The following is a 22874-nucleotide window of genomic DNA, read 5'->3' as shown; positions in this document are numbered from 1 at the left end:
TTTTACCGCCAGCGGCGAGAATGAGAACTGTTTTAAACACTTAAAAAGGCGACGTTTTCCTTACTTGAACAGCATGCAATCATTCGTTTTCTGAATTTTCGTGGTGTGAAACCAACTGAAATTCATCGACAGTTGAAGGAGACATGTGGTGATGGAGTTATGGATGTGTCGAAAGTGCGTTCGTGGGTGCGACAGTTTAATGAAGGCAGAACAACGTGTGACAACAAACCGAAACAACCTCGGGCTCGCACAAGCCGGTCTGACGACATGATCGAGAAAGTGGAGAGAATTGTTTTGGGGGATCGCCGAATGACTGTTGAACAGATCGCCTCCTGACTTGGCATTTCTGTGGGTTCTGTGCACACAATCCTGCATGACGACCTGAAAATGCGAAAAATGTCATCCAGGTGGGTGCCACGAATGCTGGCGGACGACCACATGGCTGCCCGTGTGGCATGTTGCCAAGCAATGTTGACGTGCAACGACAGCATGAATGGGATTTTCTTTTCGTCGGTTGTGACAATGGATGAGACGTGGATGCCATTTTTCAATCCAGAAACAAAGCGCCAGTCAGCTCAATGGAAGCACACGGATTCACCGCCACCAAAAAAATTTCGGGTAACCGCCAGTGCTGAAAAAATGATGGTGTCCATGTTCTGGGACAGCGAGGACGTAATCCTTACCCATTGCGTTCCAAAGGGCACTACGGTAATGGGTGCATCCTACGGAAATGTTTTGAAGAACAAATTCCTTCCTGCACTGCAACAAAAACGTCCGGGAAGGGCTGCGCATGTGCTGTTTCACCAAGACAACGCACCTGCACATCGAGCTAACGTTACGCAACAGTTTCTTCGTGATAACAACTTTGAAGTGATTCCTCATGCTCCCTACTCACCTGACCTGGCTCCTAGTGACTTTTGTCTTTTTCCAACAATGAAAGACACTCTCCGTGGCCGCACATTCACCAGCCGTGCTGCTATTGCCTCAGCGATTTTCGAGTGGTCAAAACAGACTCCTAAAGAAGCCTTCGCCGCTGCCATGGAATCATTGCGTCAGCGTTGTGAAAAATGTGTACGTCTGCAGGGCGATTACGTCGAGAAGTAACGCCAGTTTCATCGATTTTGGGTGAGTAGTTAATTAGAAAAAAAATTGGAGGCCTTAGAACTTGAATGCACCTCGTATAGTCCTGACTTGGCGCCCAGTCACTATCACCTGTTCCCTAGGTTAAAAGAACAGTTGGCCAGAAAGCGATTCAGCTCCAACCACGAGGTGAAAGATAATGTTCATAGCTTTCTGAACAGTATGGCGGCGAGCTGGTATGACATGGTCATGCAGAAACTGCCACAGGGTCTACAGAAATGCTTCGACAGAAGTGGTGATTATGTCGAAAAATAGATAAATGTTCATGCTGTAAACTGACGTAAACCATTGTAGAACTAAACCGGTCTACGCACTTATAAAGAAATAGGAGCCTTACTTTTGGGATTACTCTCGCAAGAAAAGTTAGTTGTGTTTGCGTAAGGCTGATTTTCAAAACAACCCAATTTTTAAATCGCAAACAAGGAAAAACATCAAGAGGGGCTTCAAACCTTAGTAAAAGTGAAATATGGATGCCACGTCTCAGCTGGAACATTTTGTGCGCCAGCGATGGAGGACAGGGCGCGGTAAAAGCGCTCCTGCTTGCCGGTTCCCTCGCAGGCTCCCCCCAGCACACGCGCGCGTCGCTTGGGGAGACAGACGCAGGCGGCGCGTCGCGACCTTCAGCTGCAGGGCGGCGCCCGCTGCTGGCCGTGGCATTTGCCGACGCCGGAGACGACCTTTAGCGGGGGTTGCTGTCTGGGTTGACCACTGCACGTCATCGTCGGCCAGTTGTGAAGTAGCAGATTTTGCACCTTACATCATGCTAAATCAGTACTAATACACTGAATAATAATTGATAATTGGCCCACCGGTAGGAGAGAATGGACACAGAAAAGGAAGTTGTGTGTGTCATGTCAGACTAACGAGATAGGCTCTGAGGCTGGAACACGTCTGCAACCCCTGAGGAAGGTGTTTATGTCATGTCAAACTAACGGGATGGCCGCGGCCGGACCCCTTTGTCGGCTGGCACTTCAGACCACCAAAGATGTTCGGAGAGGCTGTGCCATCACCACAAGAAGTGAGAAGGAGCTATATGCGAAAGAGAGAAAGACGATTTCACGCCACAGTGGAAAATTTGCGGAAGACTGTGACGGGATTGACGCAGAGCGCGTAGAGATACGTGTTAAAAGTTTGGCGGCAATAGTAATCGCGGGAGAATTCTGTATCGTGGTTGGGTACAAACGCGCACGGATACATGGAAGTCTGTGTCGTGATTGGCTACCAACGCGCACGGATCCATCCGGCGAAGAACGGCCAGGTTTGCTAAAACTCTTAAGGAGGACTCGGGGGTCGGCTGTGGAAGAGAGCAGTCGCGGTGTCTGGCTGCCCTGCTTGGAGAGCGTGGAGAGAAGTAGGTTGGAAAAGTTACCGGCATTGAATCCAGTGGTTACTCTCCAAGTCTGAATAGTTTAGAGCATACGACTCCACACACGTAGCATTATCTGTTCCTCTGAAGAGAGAAACCGATTTGTACTAACTTGTGGTAATCATATGCAATCTGAAGTGTACCTTTGCTGCCGCGCACTTGAGTCGACCAACTACTCTTGGCATATGTGCAAGTAGCTTGAGTATTGACTAGTGACGGACTCCGCAATTGAACACTTACGTACAGGAGTTTACGGGCGCAAACCACGTCCACGTTGGAGATTGAAGCCAAGCTCGCTCACGGGAAAGACAGCATCACGACGTTGGCTGGGCCGACCGCAGTAATCATCACGGAGAATTACGGTGATATTAGCAATCATCAGCCAAAGTAGGGCACTGTAATTCTAAATGAGTTCCTATTCCGCTAGCTCTTTGACTGGCGCTCTCTGAGTCTGTGTCCGTTCAGGCAGAACTGCAATAGAGTCACTTGCGGGTTCAGTGTTGACTTAAGTAGTTAGGAAAAGAGAATGCTTTGTGCCAATGATAGGCTAGTTAGGTTAGCGAGTGTATTGTATTGTCATGTTAGGCTAGAAATATTGCTCATCCTGTTTTCTGAATAAATCTTAATTTGGTATCATATGCTAATCACCGCATTATTGATTTCGTAGCTAGCAATCACCATATTTTTGTTTAATAATTAGAGTGTAATGGTAATTTCGATGCAAATGATACTGGGGCCATAACCGCGCTTTTAAACAGAGCCAACTTAAGTCAGATAGCAACTCATGGTCGACTAAGACTACCGATAGATATTTTTTAATATATCGATAATTTTACAATAAACCCCCGTACGTTGCACAGTAGGTCTTATGTCTCGCGGTAGAGCCATCTGTCTGTCTACTATAGAGGCTGTACACTATTGCTGCACAAAGTGAGCGCGTGCTGTGGAAATAGCCTCTTATAATAGTAGTTGGACAAAAATATGGAAACATTGCGAGAAATCCAGATGGTAGCCACCCCTGCTGGTTGCACTGTTGTTTTTGACCACGAAAGAACCTGTCAATATCCTAAACACGTAGCAAGTGTCAGCCGTGTTCAAAACAATATTCTGTGTAGTTGTGAGTGCATTGTGTCGGAGCTAAGTGTTTCCTAACGTGGGCGAATTATTGGTGCTCATATGGTGGGGACTTCCGTAACGAAGGTAGCCGAAGTGTTCGGTGCTTCAAGAGGCACCGTATAGAAGATTTATACCTTTATACCGCACACAGGGAGTGCGGAAGAACATCATCTGCTAAGTCACAACGCAGACGAAAGTGTACGCTGAGTGATCGTGGCAGGTAGTCATTTGTAGATAAATGAGACGAAAAGTAAGAGGATGGCAGCTGCAAAGATCACTGCAGAACCGAATGCGGCTGTGGGCAATCCTGTCAGCAACAAAACAGCACGAAGGGAGCTCAATAAGTAGGGAATTATAGGAAGAGCTGCAATTCAAAAAGCACTCATCAGTGATGCAAATTCCCATAACAGGAGAACGTGGTGGCGATGCCATTAAACCTCGCCTATGGAGCAATGGAAGAAAGTCATTTGGGTGGATGAGTCTTTGTTCACAGGGTCTCCAACTTCTGGCCGAGTTTACGTCCCATGAAAGATGGTAGGTGTTCAGTGGCGATTTGTCCAGCCAAATTGTGGTACTCCATGGGCCTCATGATTATTCTGCAAAGTCGCGATACTGCCATTTTGGTTGAGCATGTCCACCCCTGGTACAATGTTTGTTCCTCAATGGCGATGATGTGTTCCAAGAGGATAGGGCTCCAGTTCACACAGCTCGCATCGTCTAGGACTGGTTTTGTGAGCACGAGGGTGAATCGTCACATTATAATTAGGTGATCAAAAGTATCCGGACATCTGCCTGAAAATTACTCAGAAGTTCGTGGCGCCCTCCATCGGTAATGCTGAGATTCAATATGGTGTTGGTCCACCCTTAGCCTTGATGACAGCTTCCACTCTCGCAGGCATACGTTCAGTTAGGTGCTGGAAGGTTTCTTGGGGAATGGTAGCCCATTCTTCACGGGGTGCTGGACTGAGGAGAGGTATCGATGTCGGCCGGCGAGGCCTGGCACGAAGTCGACGTTCCAAAACATACCAAAGGTGTTCTATAGGATTTAGGTCAGGACTCTGTGCAGGCCAGTCCATTACAGGGATATTATTGTCGTGTAACCACTCCGTCACAGGCCGTGCATTATGAGCAGGTGCTCGATTGTGTTGAAAGATGCAATCGCCATCACCGAATTGCTCTGCAACAGTGGGAAGCAAGAAAGTGCTTAAAACATCAATGTAGACCTGTGCTAGTGCCACGCAAAACAACAAGGGGTGCAAGCTCCGTCCATGAAAAACACGACCGCACCATGACACCAACGCCTCCGAATTTTACTGTTGGCACTACACACGCTGGCAGATGACATCCACCGGGTATTCGCCATACCCACACCCTGCCATCGGATCGCCACATTGTGTACCGTGATTCGAGACTCCACACAATGTTTTTCCACTGTTCAATCGTCCAATGTTTACGCTCCTTACACAAAGCGAGGCGTCGTTTAGCATTTACCGGCTTGATGTGTGGCTTATAAGCAGCCACTCGACCATAAAATCCAAGTTTTCTAACCTTCCGCCTAACTGTCATAGTACTTGCAGAGGATCCTGATGCAGTTTGGAATTCCTGTGTGATGGTCTGAATAGATGTCTGCCTACTACACATTACAACCCTCTTCAACTGTCGGTGGTCTCTGTCAGTCAACAGAGGAGGTCAGCCAGTACGCTTTTTTCTGTACGTGTCCCTTCACGTTTCCACTTCACTATCACATCGGAAACAGTGGACTTAGGGGTGTCAAGGAGTGTGGAAATCTCGCGCACAGACGTATGATACAAGTGACACCTAATCACCTGACCCCGTTCGAAGTCCGTGAGTTCCGCGGAGCGCCCCACTCTGCTCTCTCACGATGTGTAATGACTACTGTCGTCGCTGATATGGGGTACGTGGCAGTAGGTGGCAGCACAACGCACGTAATATGACAAACGTATGTTTTTGGGTGTGCCTGGATACTTTTGATTACATAGTGTATGTTGTTCTTGATTGATAAGCCAGTCACATATCCTAGTGTAATTATTTTATTTTTCCTCTGCTCTTACTTGTGTTTTAATTGACAGTTTTAGAGCGTCTGACCATTTAACCCTATTTTAGCGGTGTGAGATCGTCTGATCGTGCTGGTGACCGTGGGTGTGACTGGGAGAGAGTGAGTGCAGTCTTATGACAGACTGCCTCTTATTTCTTTTGTCACATTTTCGAATCTTCAGCCACATTATTTTGTACTAATTTTCGTAAGGCCGCTGATAAGCTCGTCGTTGAGCGCCTCTAAACTGTACACAGACACACTGAGTGGATTAATCGTGTGAGGTGTTTACCTACCTACATTTGCGAACGAATGTGTCTTCAGAAACTCGTTTCTTCTCCGATGGGCCACTTCTCTTATCGCTTAGAGTACGTATTACAGACACCAGCGAGGGCCAGCTCCGGTGACAGCAGCTCCTTGCGACTCATCATTGCGCAGAGCGCTTATGGGCAAACAGGGTGAGCGCAGCGGAGCGGGTGAGCGGGTTGGCAACCAGAGACGGCCAGCTGGCGAGGATAAAGCGGTCCCAGGCGGCGCCGCACGCTAGAAGTGGCGGGCCGGATTTCCCTCTCCCATCCCGTGCCCTCCGGGGCGCTGCCTCCCGCCAGTCGGTCCCATTAATTATATTGCTCCCCACGATCAAACGCCCACAAATAAAGTCGCGTTATATTCCTCGCGCCACGGAGCCCCGGGGGTGTATTACGCAATGTCCGCTCAAGCACACGCGAGATAACCGCATTAAACCACAACTGCCGCCTCCTTCTTGCAAAAGACAGGGGAAGCTTTTGTTTTTTCTCTTCATGCTTCTTGCAATACGCCTGCAATTTACGAGAGTAATCCCAAAAGTAAGGTATCCTATTTTCTTATAAGTACAGAACTATGTTTGTGTGGCAGTTGGTCGCCGGCCGCTCTGCACGAGCGGTTCTAGGCGCTTCAGTCTGGAATCGCACTGCTGCTACGGTCGCAGGTTCGAATCCTGCCTCTGGCATGGATGTGTGTGATGTCCTTAGGTTAGTTAGGTTTAAGTAGTTCTAAGTCTAGGGGACTGATGACCTCAGATGTTAAGTTCTAAAATTGTTCAAATGGCTCTGAGCACTATGGGACTTAACATCTGTGGTCATCAGTCCCCTAGAACTTAGAACTACTTAAACCTAACCAACCTAAGGACATCATACACATCCATGCCCGAGGCAGGATTCGAACCTGCGACCTAGCGGTCACGCGGTTCCAGACTGAAGCGCCTAGAACCGCACGGCCACAACGGCCGGCCCAGATGTTAAGTCCCATAGTGCTTAGAGCCATTTGACCCATTTGATTTGGCAGTTGGTCACACTGTTATGAAGAGTGCTTCACGCGTCGTGTGCAAAGATGCGCGCGCCGCGCTGAGGCCCTCAGTCTTGGCTTGACAGCCCTTGAGAACGCAGCTCCCGTTGCATGTTACCGCCAAGTGCGAATTGCACGCAGTTAATCGGTTTGTGAACGCAAAGGGTACTGCGCCGATTGAAATCCATCGCCAACTGACGGAAGTGTATGGTGAGTCGTGCATGGATATCAAAAATGTTCGTAAGTGGTGTAGAGAGTTTGCAGCTGGTCGGACCGAAATTCACGACGAACAAAGGAGCAGGAGACCGTCAGTTTCTGAGGAGCAGTGTTTAAGGTTGAGCAAAGCATATGTGATGATCGGTGGACCACCCTGGATGATCTCTTCACGTTGGTTCCTGATGTTTCCCGAAGCACCGCTCACAGAATTTTAACGGAAACATTGAACTACCAGAAGGTGTGCGCAAGATGGGTGCCACGCATGCTGACTGAGGACCACATGCGGCAACGAGTTGATGCTTCCCGCACATTTCTTCACTGCCTTGCAGCCGAACAGGACAACTTTCTGGACTCAATTGTCACGGGTGACGAAACCTGGGCATACCACTTTACACCTGAGACCAAGCAACAATCACGCCAGTGGCGACATCCTTCTCCGCCAAAGCCGCGGAAATTCATAGACTGCCGGTAAAGTCATGACAACCGTTATTTGGGATCGGAAAGGGGTATTGTTGGTCGACTTTATGCCCACTGCGACCATAATTAACGCTGACAGGTACTGTGAGACTCTGAAAAAGCTCAGACAGGCAATTTAGAACCGGACAAGAGGAATGTCGATCAAGGGCGTAAACATTCTCCATGAAAACGCTCTCCCACACATCGCTCGGCAAACCGTTGCTCTCCTGCAACAGTTTCAGTGGAACATAATCACCCACCTACCCTATAGTCCTGACTTGGCGCCCAGTGACTATCATCTGTTCCCTAGGTCAAAAGAACATTTGGCCGGAAAGCGATTCAGCTCCGACGACGAGGTGAAAGAAGAGGTTCATAAATTTCTGAACAGCAAGGCGGCGAGCTGGTATGTCATGGGCATACAAAAACTAACACTGCGTCTACAAAAATGCATCGACAGAATTGGTGATAATGTTGCAAAATAGCTAAATGTTCAAGCTTTAAACTGATGTAAACCATTGTAGAAATAAACAGGTCTATGTACTTATAAAAAAATAGGAGACCTTACTTTTGGGATTACCGTCGTAGTTTATTATCAGTAACTGCACCTTTATTTTCATGTTATGTCTAAAACTTTGCTTCCGCCGTTTGTTGTTGAAGTTCGAAGCTTTATAGTGAAAAATTTACAAAAACATTACAATTGGCCGTCACTAGCCACTATTTTCTGCCATCTTTTAGGCAGCATACAAATCCCGTGGCGTGTTCTGAAGAGATCCATGAATGGATCCTATTTTGCACTTGTTCATACGACCAGAGGTGCTGGTCAGCCAGGTCGTGTGCCAATGATCGAAAAAATGTGGTAGTCAGAGGGAGCAATCTGCAGAATACGGAGGTTGGGGCTGGATTTCCCTTTTCGACGTTCCAGAACAGGTTTTGACGGGTTTTGCGACACGGGGTCGACGGTTGCCATAATGCAAGGTAATCTCTTCATGTCTATCGCTGTGTTGTGGCCATTTGTCTTTCAGTGGTCGGCTCAAACGCATCGACTGAATTCGACAATGATTTCCTGTGTTTGTTTCCGTCGGTTTCAGTGGCATAGAAATATCTCTTCCACCGTCATGCCAGTATTTGGCGTCGAAATCGTCATTCTTCAAGCGTTAAGACTACTTTCTACACGTTCTTTCACTAATAGTTGCCTCACCAAATGTCTTACCCTTCATTTTATGAGCCTCAACCGCGGATTTCTTCATGTTGAAGCAAAAAAATTAAAACTTCACGTAAATGATGAGAACTGGGCTCGTAATTTGACACGTATGACTGAGAATTGCTGTATGATGCAATCACAAATCGACAAATATTTTTTTTGGTCATGTTATTGTTTGACACTTACGACCTACCATCTGAACCACCACTTGCCGCTACTGCTATCTATTGCAAAACGACGCAAGCAAAGCTGTGAACCTAATAGCAAGTCAACAGTTGCCGCTTTCGTGATGACTTTTTCAATTTGTAACATGTACTACAGTTAAAGAGTTTTAACGAAAAGCTCACTTCGAGCGGAGTTTCTAAACACAGCTACATCTATACACTGCCAGGGACCTTGCGGCGCGTGGGGTGGTGGTGGTGGTGGGGGGGGGGGGGTACTTTGCTATTGCGGCCATTCCTCGAACCCCCCCCCCCCCCCCCCGTCCCCTCCCCCCAGTTTCCTGTCCCATTCGCGAGTGGTGCGTGGTTTGTTGTTTCCTAAACTCAAGGTGCATGAACAATAAAATTCTGGACTCCCCTAGGTTACGCCATTCATCCAACTTTTGCATTTCATAACACGATATTAATTTTCTGGCTGCAGTCCGTTCCTGGAAGTTTGTCCCAGTGTTTACTTTGTTCAATGTACCAAGTAATAAGTCAAAATATATTTCCGTTAATGACGTTTATCATTTATGTAAACAGAGTTCAAGTTCACAATAACAGCTAACAAGCATCGGCCGTGTTTCTCCAGTGGCCACATCCTAACTCTGGTAGCCAGTTACAAAAAATACACATGTTGTCGATGAAACGACACACGTCAGTGTTAACACATTCTGAACTGCCTGTTACGTGATTTAAAAATCTCTACAGAAACATGCCTCTCCCCAACAGTTTGTGGGCTCGGAGATCACAAAACACTGCATAAGTACGTACTTCATAGCAGAAGCTGTGTTTTACTTTGTATTAGTTTTTACATAAAAGAGTTTGACCTTTAGAAAACTACGGTAATCGTAATGCATGTTAATGTGGTGGAGTTATCTGTTCCTTTCACAAAACGATCTGGAGTACATGTAATGCTTATGAAATTTAAAATGACAGTAGAATGATGTGTAAAATTTTTCATCATAAAGGTATTTTTCGTCTGATTCTGATTCTTGTTGTGTTTCCGAAGATATAGAAAATTTGATATTTTTATTACTATTTTATTTATAACAGTTCGCATGATGCACTTATGTTGCACTTGCTCGTGTAAAAATGATCTTTTGTTGACCAGCATTGGTTGGATGAACACTCCTTTTCAAAAATGTCGTTTAACTGAATTTTGATATTGCGTCATCAGTTGTCTCGTTGATATCTGACACAATTTCAGAATTAATCAAACGAATAGACTCTACAAAACGTATTATCCTATTACGGCTTCTAGTCGTTACATATTCGCAGTTCGTGGTAGAAAAATATGGGGTGCTGAGTATAATTGTTCTCATCATGCGAAATATGGACTTCTAACATGAATACAAAAGTACAATTTCAGAAGGATTGGAACCAATCAGGAATGTAGTGCTGTCGTTGCAAACATATCTTATGTATAAAATTGTTGAAATTACGTATTATTAATAGAAGTTAGGGTCAAAGAGTCTGTTGCTAGTGGTCCTGATCTACTTTGCTAAATAAACGATGGACGACTTTGACAGTGGGCAGAACTACTTCTAAGAAACCTACGTATAAGATGTAACTTTGTTTCTCTCCTCTTGGGGCTTCGCGAGACACATGTGGAAGGAAATAATACGCTGCCTGATTCTTCTTCGAACGTACCCTCTCGGAATTTCAACAGTAAACCTCTCCGTGATAGCCAATACCTTTGTTGTAACAACTGGCACTGGTGCTTGTTAAGCACCTCCATAGTGCTGTCGTGCTTATTAAACGATCTCGGGACGAAACGTGCCGCTCCTCGTTGGATCTTCTCTGTTCCTTATAAACACAAGACTTTTCTAGCACTCACACGCTTCCACGTTAAAAGTTCCAGTGGACACTTCCTTCAGTTTTACAAAGAAGGAAATATAAATGTTTAATTGATTTAAGCACCTATTCAAACTGTAAAAGAAATGAGGAATCAAACGACTGCTATCGCGGATTGACTGCAAGCATAATTAATGAGTTGGTAAATTCGATAGCCAAATTTCGCCCTCGAAACGTATTTTCCCAGAGAATGGCGTGTTACCACGGAAAAGGACGCACGGTGGAAAGGTCCGCATATGTTTCAGATTTCTGAAAATCACTTTGGTAAAATAGTCCCCATATGGAGTTGTGTTGAATAGGAAGACATGAACCATTCCATTCAAAGTCTGCTTTCGCAGAGGGAGACATCGTTTTCGTGGAGGTGCTACTGTGGAACCACTGCAGAATGTCCAACCTAGACGCCAAAAATGCTCACACGAATTCGGCAACTCTTCTAAATCAATCCCCGAACGGAACACACGAATTCGGCAACTTCTACGTGCTGCAATTACTTGCGATAGTTTCAAAACAACATTGGAAACAGCGGTACCATGAAATAGATGTGAATAGAAACAAAACGTACATAAAAACAAAGATTTTATTAAACATTACAATACTAAAATACTTCCTGAAAACAACTGAATTTATTTTATAACCTAATGCTCAGCCTGCGGCTGCCTTGTATGACACGCACTCTACAAAATATACTTTGTTAGGTACATTACTTTTAAATAACTCTAATCTTTGTTGTATGAAAGTTTACATCTTGTTGGTGTTTTCATCCGTTGTGCTGGAAGGGTCCAATTTTGACAGAATTACTTATTATATACTTAATGGTTTGTGCGTGTTACAAACTTTTCAGAAATTTGAACTATTTGGTTTAGGGGTCTCCACGAAGCATTGACTCGAGAATGGAAGGTCTCACAAGCGTTAGTTATCCGCCACAAGCACGTAGCGTCCGCTGCTCATATGTACGGAGAAAACAACTCATTTTCTTCCCCAACGACGTAATTTTCCACAATGTAATCTGAAAACTTTCTGAATTTCTCATCTTGTAGCTGTATGCTGTCAGGTCGCCGAAAACAGCAGGAACATCTTGGGGGCTTACGTAAATAAGTCCAAAGGTGTAGTGCAGCAACTGTCCTTTTTCACTGTTCTTGCTTTTGTACAAGGAAGAAAAACCAAGTTTTGTATTTTTCGCCATCTTAAATGCATAGAATAAAATATTATTTACATTATTTCTGCGATTTTTAAAGGCAAAAGTTTTTTTTAAGGTAACGTCTGTGACGTAAACGATGTTCGATATCACTGACACCGCTGAGCAGAGGGGCGTCCGAAATAGCGTTGTTTTAGATAATTTCAGGAATAAACTGAGAAATTTTTTCAAAATTTAGAAAAGAAACCTACACAAGCTACTTGAAGAATAATGGAAACACCAACTTGCGAAGTGCTATTCTATGTGGCGGAAGAACATTTGCCACGAGAAAACTCAGAACCGGGTTTACAAACAGTCATTATCAAGAATCACTTGTTCGTTTTGTATATTTCGTCTTTTTTACTTCATACATCATTCCTTTCTTGGTAGGTATTGCTAAATATATTTTCCCAATTTCTCAAAATTAAGAATTTGCATGGCGATAACAGCGAATCACTTCGAGAAGTTTGTCACCAGTGCTATCATTTGCAGTTGCTGTCTAAACCGTAAGTATAACATCATATTATATACAAACAGACTGTAGAGCTCGAGAAGTTCTACACAATAGCTAACGAGACTGACGATGACCCACAATGTCCATTTTCGTCTTTTCAAGTTGCCTAGTGTGCAACTTTAAAACAGAAAAATGATGACTGTGAATCAAGCATAAGAGTTCGATTTAGATAGCTTTCAGCTCTACTGTTCGACACTAAACGGTGTAATGAATCTCTCATTATTTAGGCAGAATGTTGGAAGAGAGCGCGCTGTCAGCACGCTTTTTTACTTTATGTAGCTGATGATAATTATTCGGGTTAACAGATTGTCATAAAAACACAGATAAGACCCATCCCGATTAAACCAGTCGTCAAACTGCACTAACATCGTTCCATTGGTTTGCGAGCTTCTATGACACACAGACACAAAAGAGGGTCAAACCTGCAACATCCCTTGTTTTTACGTCGGGAGTTAAAAAGGACTAATAACATTGTATACTTTAAATTGAAATACACGGTATTAATGTTCCACAAACATCAATACTGTCTTTTGATAATACGTTGAAGCACCAAAGAAAGGTGGTATAGGCTTGCTTATTCAGATATAAAGATATGTAAACAGGCTAAATACGGCGCTGCGGTCGGCAACGCCTATATAAGACAACAATGTCAGGTTACCATGATTTAAGTGAGTATGAACGTGGTGTTATAGTCGGCGCACGTGCGATGGGACACTGTACCTCCGAGATAGCGATGGTTAAAATGGTTCTAAGCACTATGGGACTTAACATCTGAGGTCATCAGTCCCCTAGACTTACAACTGCTTAAACCTAACTAACCTAAGGACATCACACATATCCATGCCCAAGGCAGGGTTCGAACCTGCGACCGTAGCAGCAGTGCGGTTCCGGACTGAGGCGCCTAGAACCGCTCGGCCTCAGCGTACGTCTAGATAGCAATGAAGTGAGCATTTTCCTGTACGACCATTTCACGACTGTACCCTGAATATTAGGAATCCGGCAAGACATCAGATGTCCGACATCGCTGCGGCCGGTAAAAGATCCTGTAAGAACGGGACCAACGACGATTGAAGAGAATCTTTCAGCGTGACAGAAATGCAGCCCTTCCGGAAATTGTTGCACATTTGAATGCTGGGCCATCAACAAGTGTCAGCGTGCGAACCATTCAACGAAACATCATCGATATGGGTTTTCGGAGTCGAAGGCCCACTCGTATACCCTTGATGACTGCACGTCACAAAGCTTTACGCTTCGCCTGGACTCGTCAACGCCGACATTGGACTGTTGATGTTGCCTGGTCAGACTAGTCTCATTTTAAATTGTATCGATCGGATGGACATGTATTGGTATGGAGACAACCTCATGAATCCATGGACCTTGCATGTCAGCGTGGACTGTCCAAGTTCTTGGAGGCTATGTAATGGTGCGGGGCGTGTGCAGTTGGAGTGATATGGGACCCTTGATACGTCTAGATACGACTCTGACAGGTGACACGTACGTTATCATCCTGTCTGATCCCCTGCATCCATTCATGTCCATCGTGCATTCCGACGGACTTGGGCACTCCCAGCAGGACAATGCGTCACCCCACACGTCCAGAATTGCAACAGAGCGTCTCTAGGAACAGTCTTGTGAGTTTAAACACTTCCGCTGGCCACCAATCTCCCCAGACATGAACATTATTGAGCATATCTGTGATGCCTTACAGCGTTCTGTTCAGAAGAGATCTCCACCCCGTAGTACTCTTACGGATTTATGGACAGCCCTGCAGCATTCATGGTGTCAGTTCCCTCCAGCACTACTTCAGACATTAGTCGAGTCCGTGGCACGTCGTGTTGCGGCACTTCTGCGTGCTCGCGGGGATCCTACACGATATTATCCAGGGGTACCAGTTTCTTTGGCTCTTCAGTGTATGTCTTTGTTCTTCCACGTAGCCGCACGGAGTGGCCGCGCGGTTTGAGGCGTCATGTCACGGCCTGCGCGGCCCCTCCCGCCGAAGGTTCGAGTCCTCCCTCGGGCATGGGTGTGTGTGTGTGTGTTATTCTTAGCATAAGTTAGTTTAAGTAGTGTGTAAGTCTAGGGACCGATGACCTAAGCCGTTTGGTCCCTGAGGAATTCACACACATTTGAACATTTTCTTCCAAGTACCGACGGAAGATTCCATAAAAATTTTGCATAATTTATGGCTGTTTAGTGTTCAACAAAAGTATATCTTTCATACGACACATATAACTGTACCTACCAAGCGTGAGGTAGATGAAACCGACAGCCAACAAGTTTTGGTTGATGGGAAAGCATCCTTCACGCTTTTTCGAAGTCAGTGTCCAAATTGTTGCGTTAAAAAACAATTGTCTCCTCCCGCATTCATCATGAATACACTTCAGAATCTACAGATAGGTTTCTTACTTCTTATCTTTCATAAGGCTTAATACTAGTGATATGGAAAAACCTCCATAGTAACAGCGCATTGTAAATAGCTGAAAAAATATTTTGTTCCGTATTGAAAAGTACCATCGATCAATATAATTTCGTGCTGAAATAAAAATACGAGATTTGAAGCGGTATAAAAATAACATGGTCGTTTTGTATGTCGCTATTGAGGACATTTCTCATATCTCATTTTTTAGTTGTTATCTCCATCTGAGATAAGGCAATCTGGACTTCCGCCTCAGATTTTGGTAATTTATGCATACTCTTCAAACGATTGTGAGTAATTTTGTTGCGTACTTACTCGACATCCTTTCCAGTTAAAGTGTTTAGTGTTAATCTGTTGATGGATTGTCACCGACTTCTTCACGAATAAGCTTTGATGGTCTTTCATCCAAAGTTTCATCTATTCTTTTCATAAAGTTTAATAACATCCTTGTGTTGATTCAGAGTTCTGGAACTGGTGTGTGGTCGTGTTGGCCTTCCAAATGCGAAAATAAGTTTTCGCTGACTATAGCGAACAATTTCACAGAGCGCTGTGAACTGTTACCGCGGTACCACCATCCACGTTCTTCAGATCCCAAAACACTTCTACAGGCCATAAATCTATAGCCATCGCAAACTAAATGTACATTACCACGATTACTATAAACAGGTCGCAAAATGTGTCTATCTGGCACAATTTTCTCTTCAATAACCTTAGCTTGAAGAGCACAACGAAACGCTATCTAATTCTGCACCGATTCTAGCTAGGTGATGCCAACCTCGGAACTGACGAAGTATGCTTACAGCTGGAAATTCCATCCCTGGTTGCTCATTCAGAGAGTCTGGTAGTTCTACTGCTAGAGTGCACAGTTGCCGAATTCGAGTGAGGAAATAACCGAACCTTTTCCAATACCTTTCTTGTGCTGACATAAATTTGACGAATCTGAGCGTGCCCAACGCCAAGAGTCTCTCCCGCCTCTCCATCTGAAGCCCATAGGAGGTGTCAGCCCTGTCTCCCTTTCAAGCTGGCACTATGGAACTACTTTTTCCCGGAACAGCCACTACCCTGACTCACCATTGGTAGACGCTCCGGAGCCCATTTTGAAGTAGCATCTAGTCACGGTCGGCTGGTTTCGGTACAACGGGACCAAAGTAGTTCAAATGGCTCTGAGCACTATGCGACTTAACTTCTGAGGTCATCAGTCGCCTAGAACTTAGAACTAATTAAACCTAACAACTGGAACATCGACCTCCATATCAACCACCATCTTGCCTGCAACATGTACTGGACTCTTTACTTTGAAGTCAGATGTGCACAGTAAATTCACGACAGGAATCCGGTTACGTCTGGCGATGATGCACACTATGGTCGCGCTTGCTCCTGTCCTACAAGCAGTCCACCGACTTCACGTCTGTGCATCTGTGGTGAGCAACTCACACGTCCGCGTCTAACTTCTCTATTACATTCACAGCTCATTAACTGCTGATTTATTTCCTTCTGAATGGTCCTCACTCAATACATCAAGTAATTTTCCTGAAGGCTGGAACGAACTCTCGCCATTATTTTCTTGTAACATGTATTCTTTTCCCGTCTATAGCTTGCTTAAGCCAATAGTAATCCAGAATTGTGGATTCACGACTTTTCTTGCATTGTGAAAGCTACCGTTTCTTAAGAGGAATATATTGATGTTAATTCAGTGGCAGCATCTCTGTTACTCTGCTGTAGCCCTTCCTCCTGTCCTCAAATAATTCAAATCCACCACGATTGTAACATCTGCTGCAGGAAACCACTAATTTATTTGTAAAATTGCAGGAAGGACTGTGAGAGTCGGAGGTACGTTTGAGATCGATCGTAGCTCACACTGTTATACAGCTAATCTCGTCACGAGTAGTGACAAAGAAGCGATAGGATTCCCTCCAGGGCTTCACAGGCCTGCGTCATTATATTCCAGTTCCCGGTGTAACACACCACCTAATAATCCATCATGCCAAGGATACCAGATTGGTGGTCAGTACCCAAGATCTCCAGAATGAGATTTTAAGTCTACAGCGGAGTGTGTGCTGATATGGAACTAGCTGGCAGATTAAAAATGTGTGCCAGACTGAGACTCAAACCTCTGCCTTTCGCGGACAAGTGCTATGCCAACTGAGCTACCCAAGCACGACTCACGGCTCCTCCTCACAGATTTGCTTCCGCCAGTACCACATCTCCTACATTCCAAACTTCACAGAGGTTCTCCTGTGAAACTTTAATGCTTGTACTCCTGGAAGAAAAGGTATTTCGGAGTCATGACTCAGCCACAACCTGGGGATGTTTCCAGAATGAGATTTTCACTTGCACTCGAGTGTGGTTTGATATGATATATCCTGGGAGATTAAAACTGTGTGCTGGACCGAGATTTGAACTAGGGAACTTTGCCTCCATCCGGCAAATGTTCTACCACTTTGCCACGAAAGGCGAAGGTCCCGAGTCTCAGTCCGCCACACGGTTTTACTCTGCCAAGAAGTTTCACCCAAGAATCTGTCTTCCAAGCAATATGTAGGCTACTTTTTTCATCCGTTTTTTATTTTTACCCAGACATGTTTCATCACCTCTGTGCCATCATCAGAGGTTCTTTTTATTGAAAACTGTAAAGAGTGAAAATGTTTTCGATTATAACTGACTTAACTAAGTGAGACCTAAAGAAAGTTTTTGTTCGTTTTTTGAGGTTTCTTTAGGGCTCACTTTGTGAACTCCATTATAAACGAAAACATTTTCACATTTTATAGTTTTCAATAAATAAAAACCCACTGACGATGGCACAGAGGTGTTGAAACATGTTTGGGCAAAAAGAAATAAACAGTGTGTTTGCAAGATGGCGGAACCCATATTCTTTAACGTAACTGCAAATGCGGAAAGAGAGGACAAGAGCTGCAGATCCAAAAGATGAGTATTCTTTCATCCGTGACATTTCCTTAACATTCTTCCTCAGCATCCCAGCCTGACACCTGGTATCTGTTGTTTGCCATTGAAACCTAGTGGAGGAAGAAAAAGGAACAATGGAGAAAAGGTGGAGATTCTTTACCACATCATTTTAAATCGAAGAAAAACCTATCACTTCTGAATGCTGTATAACAACTCTTTCCTTCATAAAAGGAAAAGCAAAGTAAACGTTTCTCTTTCTTCATACATTTAGCTTCTAATGTTGTCTCCCAACTTCTTTTGACAAGTATACTTTGTGCTAAATAAGCTAATTTTTGTCGAAAAGGAACTCTAACCTCATTGGGGAAACCGAGTAGCTAGATTATCAAGTATAATGAAACCATAGGCTTCGGGTACGCCAGCTGGTGTAGCGTGCCAGAATGGTACTGGAGTCTGTTACCCTGGTGTGTACACCCAGCCGGGAACGAGGAAATGTCGGGAGGTTTGGGAGCCACATATCAGCCAGATATCCGTACAATCCAAGACAATCTGCATAGAACGCTTATTAACGTGAGTGCGATCATATGGGCTGTGGAATGAAATTTGTGACTGGTCTGAGTATTTCTTGGTGGGGAGCACGTAACCAGTTCTCTTAAATGGGAAGTCATCAACAGATGTATATGTGCCCCAAGGTAGTGTGTTGGGACCATTACTGTTCATATTGTCCATTAGTGACCTGACGGACATTATTAATAGTAACCTCAGGATATGGAAGTATCTGTTATGAATTGCTATCTCAAAAAAGCAGCACAAATATTCAGTGAGAACTTCATAAGATTTCAAAGTGGTGCAATGACTGGAAACTTGCTATAAATGTTTAGAAATGTAAAACTGTGTATTTCGTAAAACGTAAAAAAATGCTATCCTGTGACTACCATATCAGTGAGCCATTACTGGAGCCAATCATCTCACACAAATACCTGGCTGTAACAGTTTATAGATATATGAAATGGAATGATCACATAGGTTGAGTCGTCTGTATAGCATGTGGTACTTTGCGATAAACTGGCAGTATAATGGGAAAATGCAGTCTGTCTACAAAGGAGGTTGCTTACACGACGCTCGCACGAACTATCCTAGAATATTCTTCAGATGTGTGTGGGACCCATACCAACTGGGATTAAGAGTGGGTATCGAACGTCTACATACAAGGCCAACACATACTAAGATTTCCAGGAGAGAGGTACTGGCGGAAGTAAAATTGTGAGGACGGGTCGTGACTCGTGCTTGGGTAGCTCAATTGGTAGAGCACGTGCCCGCGAAAGGCAAAGGTTCCGAGTTTGAGTCTCGGTCCGGCACACAGTTGTTACCTGCCAGGAAGTTTCATACAACGATTTGTGTGAGGTACGGGAGAGTGTCACGCATATTTTGAAAAACCTGAACTGGCATGGGGTTGAAGATTTACGTCATTTATCCCGTGAAAGACCACTTGCAAAGGTTCAAGACATAAATAGTATTACGTGAGGAATCTGGCAATACGCTGCAACACGAAGGAGGTAGCTTGCAAAACACTCATTCGAACTAATTTTGAGTACTGCTTCTTAATCTGTGACGTTATCTGATGAGGTTCATAAAGGAAACATAGATCCAAAGAAGAAGAATGCGTTCTGTCGCAGGCTCGTTTCATAAGCGCGAAATCTGCACGGAATGTTCATCCAGCTCCACCGGCAGGCGCTGCAGGAGAAGCGTTGCGCATCACCATCCTAGAAGAGCCGACCGTCATATTGTTTCCTCTTGTGTATCTTTCCCGAAAACAACATGAAGGGTAAATTGCCAATAATCGCTCTTCCCACACAGCATTCACAAATGGAACAGGAAAAGTGGGTTGTGATGCAGTTACACAGAAGCACTCTCTGCCACACAGCGTAATTTGTCGTTACGTTATACAGGGTGAACGCGATCTATACCGATAAAATTAGGTTGATTGTTCAGAGATACAGTCTGAGTATGTTGGCGTGAGGGGCTTGTACCTTCTGGAGGCTCAGTACAAACTAACTCTATTTCGTGTGGTTTCTTACCTCCACTTATCTCTGTATCTATACTGACCTGAAGTTGCCTGCACTGTATTACAAATATGGACGGTATGGGCTGTGTGTCTTATCTAGAAACAAACTTACTCTATTCTCTCATGGTACCTGCTGCCGATAATAGTAACGGTAACTTTACTCGTCACCCTTAAGCTTGCATTTCGTACTGTTCGCTTCTGCATCTGGTTTACTTTTCCGGTAGTGTTATTGTGCGTTAGCAGTGACACACTATACGGGATGTTTACAAATTATTAGTGAAAATTAATACGAGAGGTAGAGAACATAAAAAAAACATATTTCGATACGGAATACATGGTCTCTGAAGTCAGCTTCTAATGTTAGAGAACATTTTGATGCTGGTGCTGACGCAAGATGTTGTGGTGATGTCGCTGACAGAGAATGTGTAGATACTGTTATTCATGGTTGGCTCTGAGGTGTGCTTGGAAAACCCCCATTAATTCACAAGCATTCCAGTATGATGGGGCGCCAGCTCATTTCAGCATTGCTACGAAGAATCATCTGAGGGCCACCTTCGGGAACCGACGGATCGGCCGAGATGGCCCTGTGGACTGGCCACGCAGGTCTCCTGACCTCACCCTTCTGGATTTCTTTCTCTGAGGACATATGAAGCAACCTGGTGCATGACATCGTTGTGGAAGCAGAAGAACATCTCTCAGTAGAATAGCTGTCGCTGCTTGTACCGCTGCGAACATGCCAAGAGTATTCGAACGGACACGAGTATCAATGATACGACGATGTACTGCGTGCATTCAGGCCTGTGATCGAGCATGCAAGCATTTTCTGTTAATGCCACCTTTATAATGATCACGCTTAAGTATCTTCTGTGTAAATCGTTCCTAGCATCAGAAATTACCGTTAGGGACCATACGCACCATAGCTAAATATATTTGCTTTGATGTTCTCTACCTCATGTATTAAATTGAGCGAATAGTTTCGGAACACCCTGTGTTATGGATAGGTCTACTGACGAATTGTTGTCCGATAGGTTCCTAGTGTGTTGTTCACTGAATGCAATGGTAGAGCGGCACAACGACGCTATCCGGTGCTGATCCCTGAGAGACGGCAGCCGAATAATGGCACTTTGAAGGTTGTTGGATCACTCTGTGATCTGCGCCGTACCTGGAGATTACATACACTGACGAGCGAAAACATCATGATCTCTGACCACCGTGGGGCTGAATGCCTCATGGTGGTATTGCTGGCACGTGACGCAGTAAGAAAAGAATATAAGTGAAAGAGAGACGATTTGGCAGTCATTATAGCGAAGATACGGACCGTAAATGCGGAAATCCACTGATGTAATCGGTTTGACAAAGGCTGGAAACAAGAACCTCCGAAACGCTAAGCTGGTCACCTGTTGGCGTACTACCGTTGTCACCACCTATGGAAAGTGGTTGAAGGATGGTGGAATAATGCGTGGGCCGTATCGTACTGGACGTCCACGTCCCGTCACATAACGTAGAGGTCAGAGGCTCGCCCACCGTGTAATCCAAGATAGGCAGAGATCTGTGGCGGATCTCACGACAGAGTTCAATGCTGGTGCAGGCACAGGTGTTTCAGAGCACACCGTTCAACGGCCATTGTTGAACACGGAACTCCACAACATACGACCCCTACGTGTTCTTGTGTTGACCCAAGGACAACGTCAGTTATGACTGCAGTGGGCACGGAATCACTGAGTTTTCACGGTGCATCAATAGAAACGTATCTATCGAATAAATCGCATTTCTTGTTGGGTCCTTGCACGCCGTCATCCAGGCGAATGGCTGCACGAAGCGCACACTGAGCCACAGATGCAGGCTGGTGAGGTAGATTTATGCTATGGGGTACACTGAGTAGGGCTTCCATGTTGTGGTAATCGAATTCATCACGACAGTTGAAAACTACGTGAACATTATTGCGGACAACCTGCATCGCATCATGCTTGAAGTGCCCCCCCCCCCCCGCCCCCCCCCACGGCGATGACATCTTGCAGCAGGATGACTGTCCGTGTTACAGGGTCAGAATCGTGCTACAGTGGTTTGAGGGGCATTATGGTGAACGCACATTGACGTCTAGGTCAGCGCATGTGTCTGACCTGTACCCATTGGAACACATACCGGGCGCCAACTGCGTGCCCTTAGACCAGTATCCCGTAACTTGGGGGACTTGCTTGATCTGTGCGTAGACATCTGATGCCACATACTTCTGGAATCCTGTCAAGGACCAGAATTCATGTCAAGCAGAATCTCTGTTGTACTGTGTTTGAAAAGTCGAACAACACGCTGTTAAACAGGTGGTCATAATCCTTTGGCTCATCGGTGTATTATAGCTTATTTCACGGTTCTGAAGGTATTTCCACAGAAGCAAAAAGCAGTTGGGGTAAGAAGCCCAATAAAACATCATTAATTAGTATTCTGTAACGATCTCCTGAAGGCCGTGGGACTACTATGCCAAAATACTCTGAAAATGTCCCTGAAAAACTTACGAAATTTCGTCGATTAGTTCGGGTTCGTCCATAGGCGATAGTACACTGTTCTGTCCAGAACTTCCCGAGACTGGTTTTACTCCTGGCGTAAAAGATACGTCTGTACAGTAACTGTATTGGCAGCCTGAAAAACAACTGTAAACAACGGATGTTCATTCCGGTGTTAAGTAGTGAATGATGATGATGACGATGATGGTATGTGGTTTGTGAGACGCTCAACTGCGTGGTTATCAGCGCCCCCACAAGTTCCCAATCTTTGCACTGCACAGTCTCGCCGCTTTCCCGAATGATGATGAAATGATGAGAACAACACAAACACACTGTCGCCGGGCGAAGAAAATCCCCGACTCGGCCAGGAGTCGTAAGTAG

Source organism: Schistocerca piceifrons, chromosome 2, assembly GCF_021461385.2.
Source record: "Schistocerca piceifrons isolate TAMUIC-IGC-003096 chromosome 2, iqSchPice1.1, whole genome shotgun sequence".
NCBI classification, from domain to species: domain Eukaryota; kingdom Metazoa; phylum Arthropoda; class Insecta; order Orthoptera; family Acrididae; genus Schistocerca; species Schistocerca piceifrons.
The sequence above is the reverse complement of the archived record's forward strand: the minus strand, read 5'-3'. Positions refer to the sequence as shown.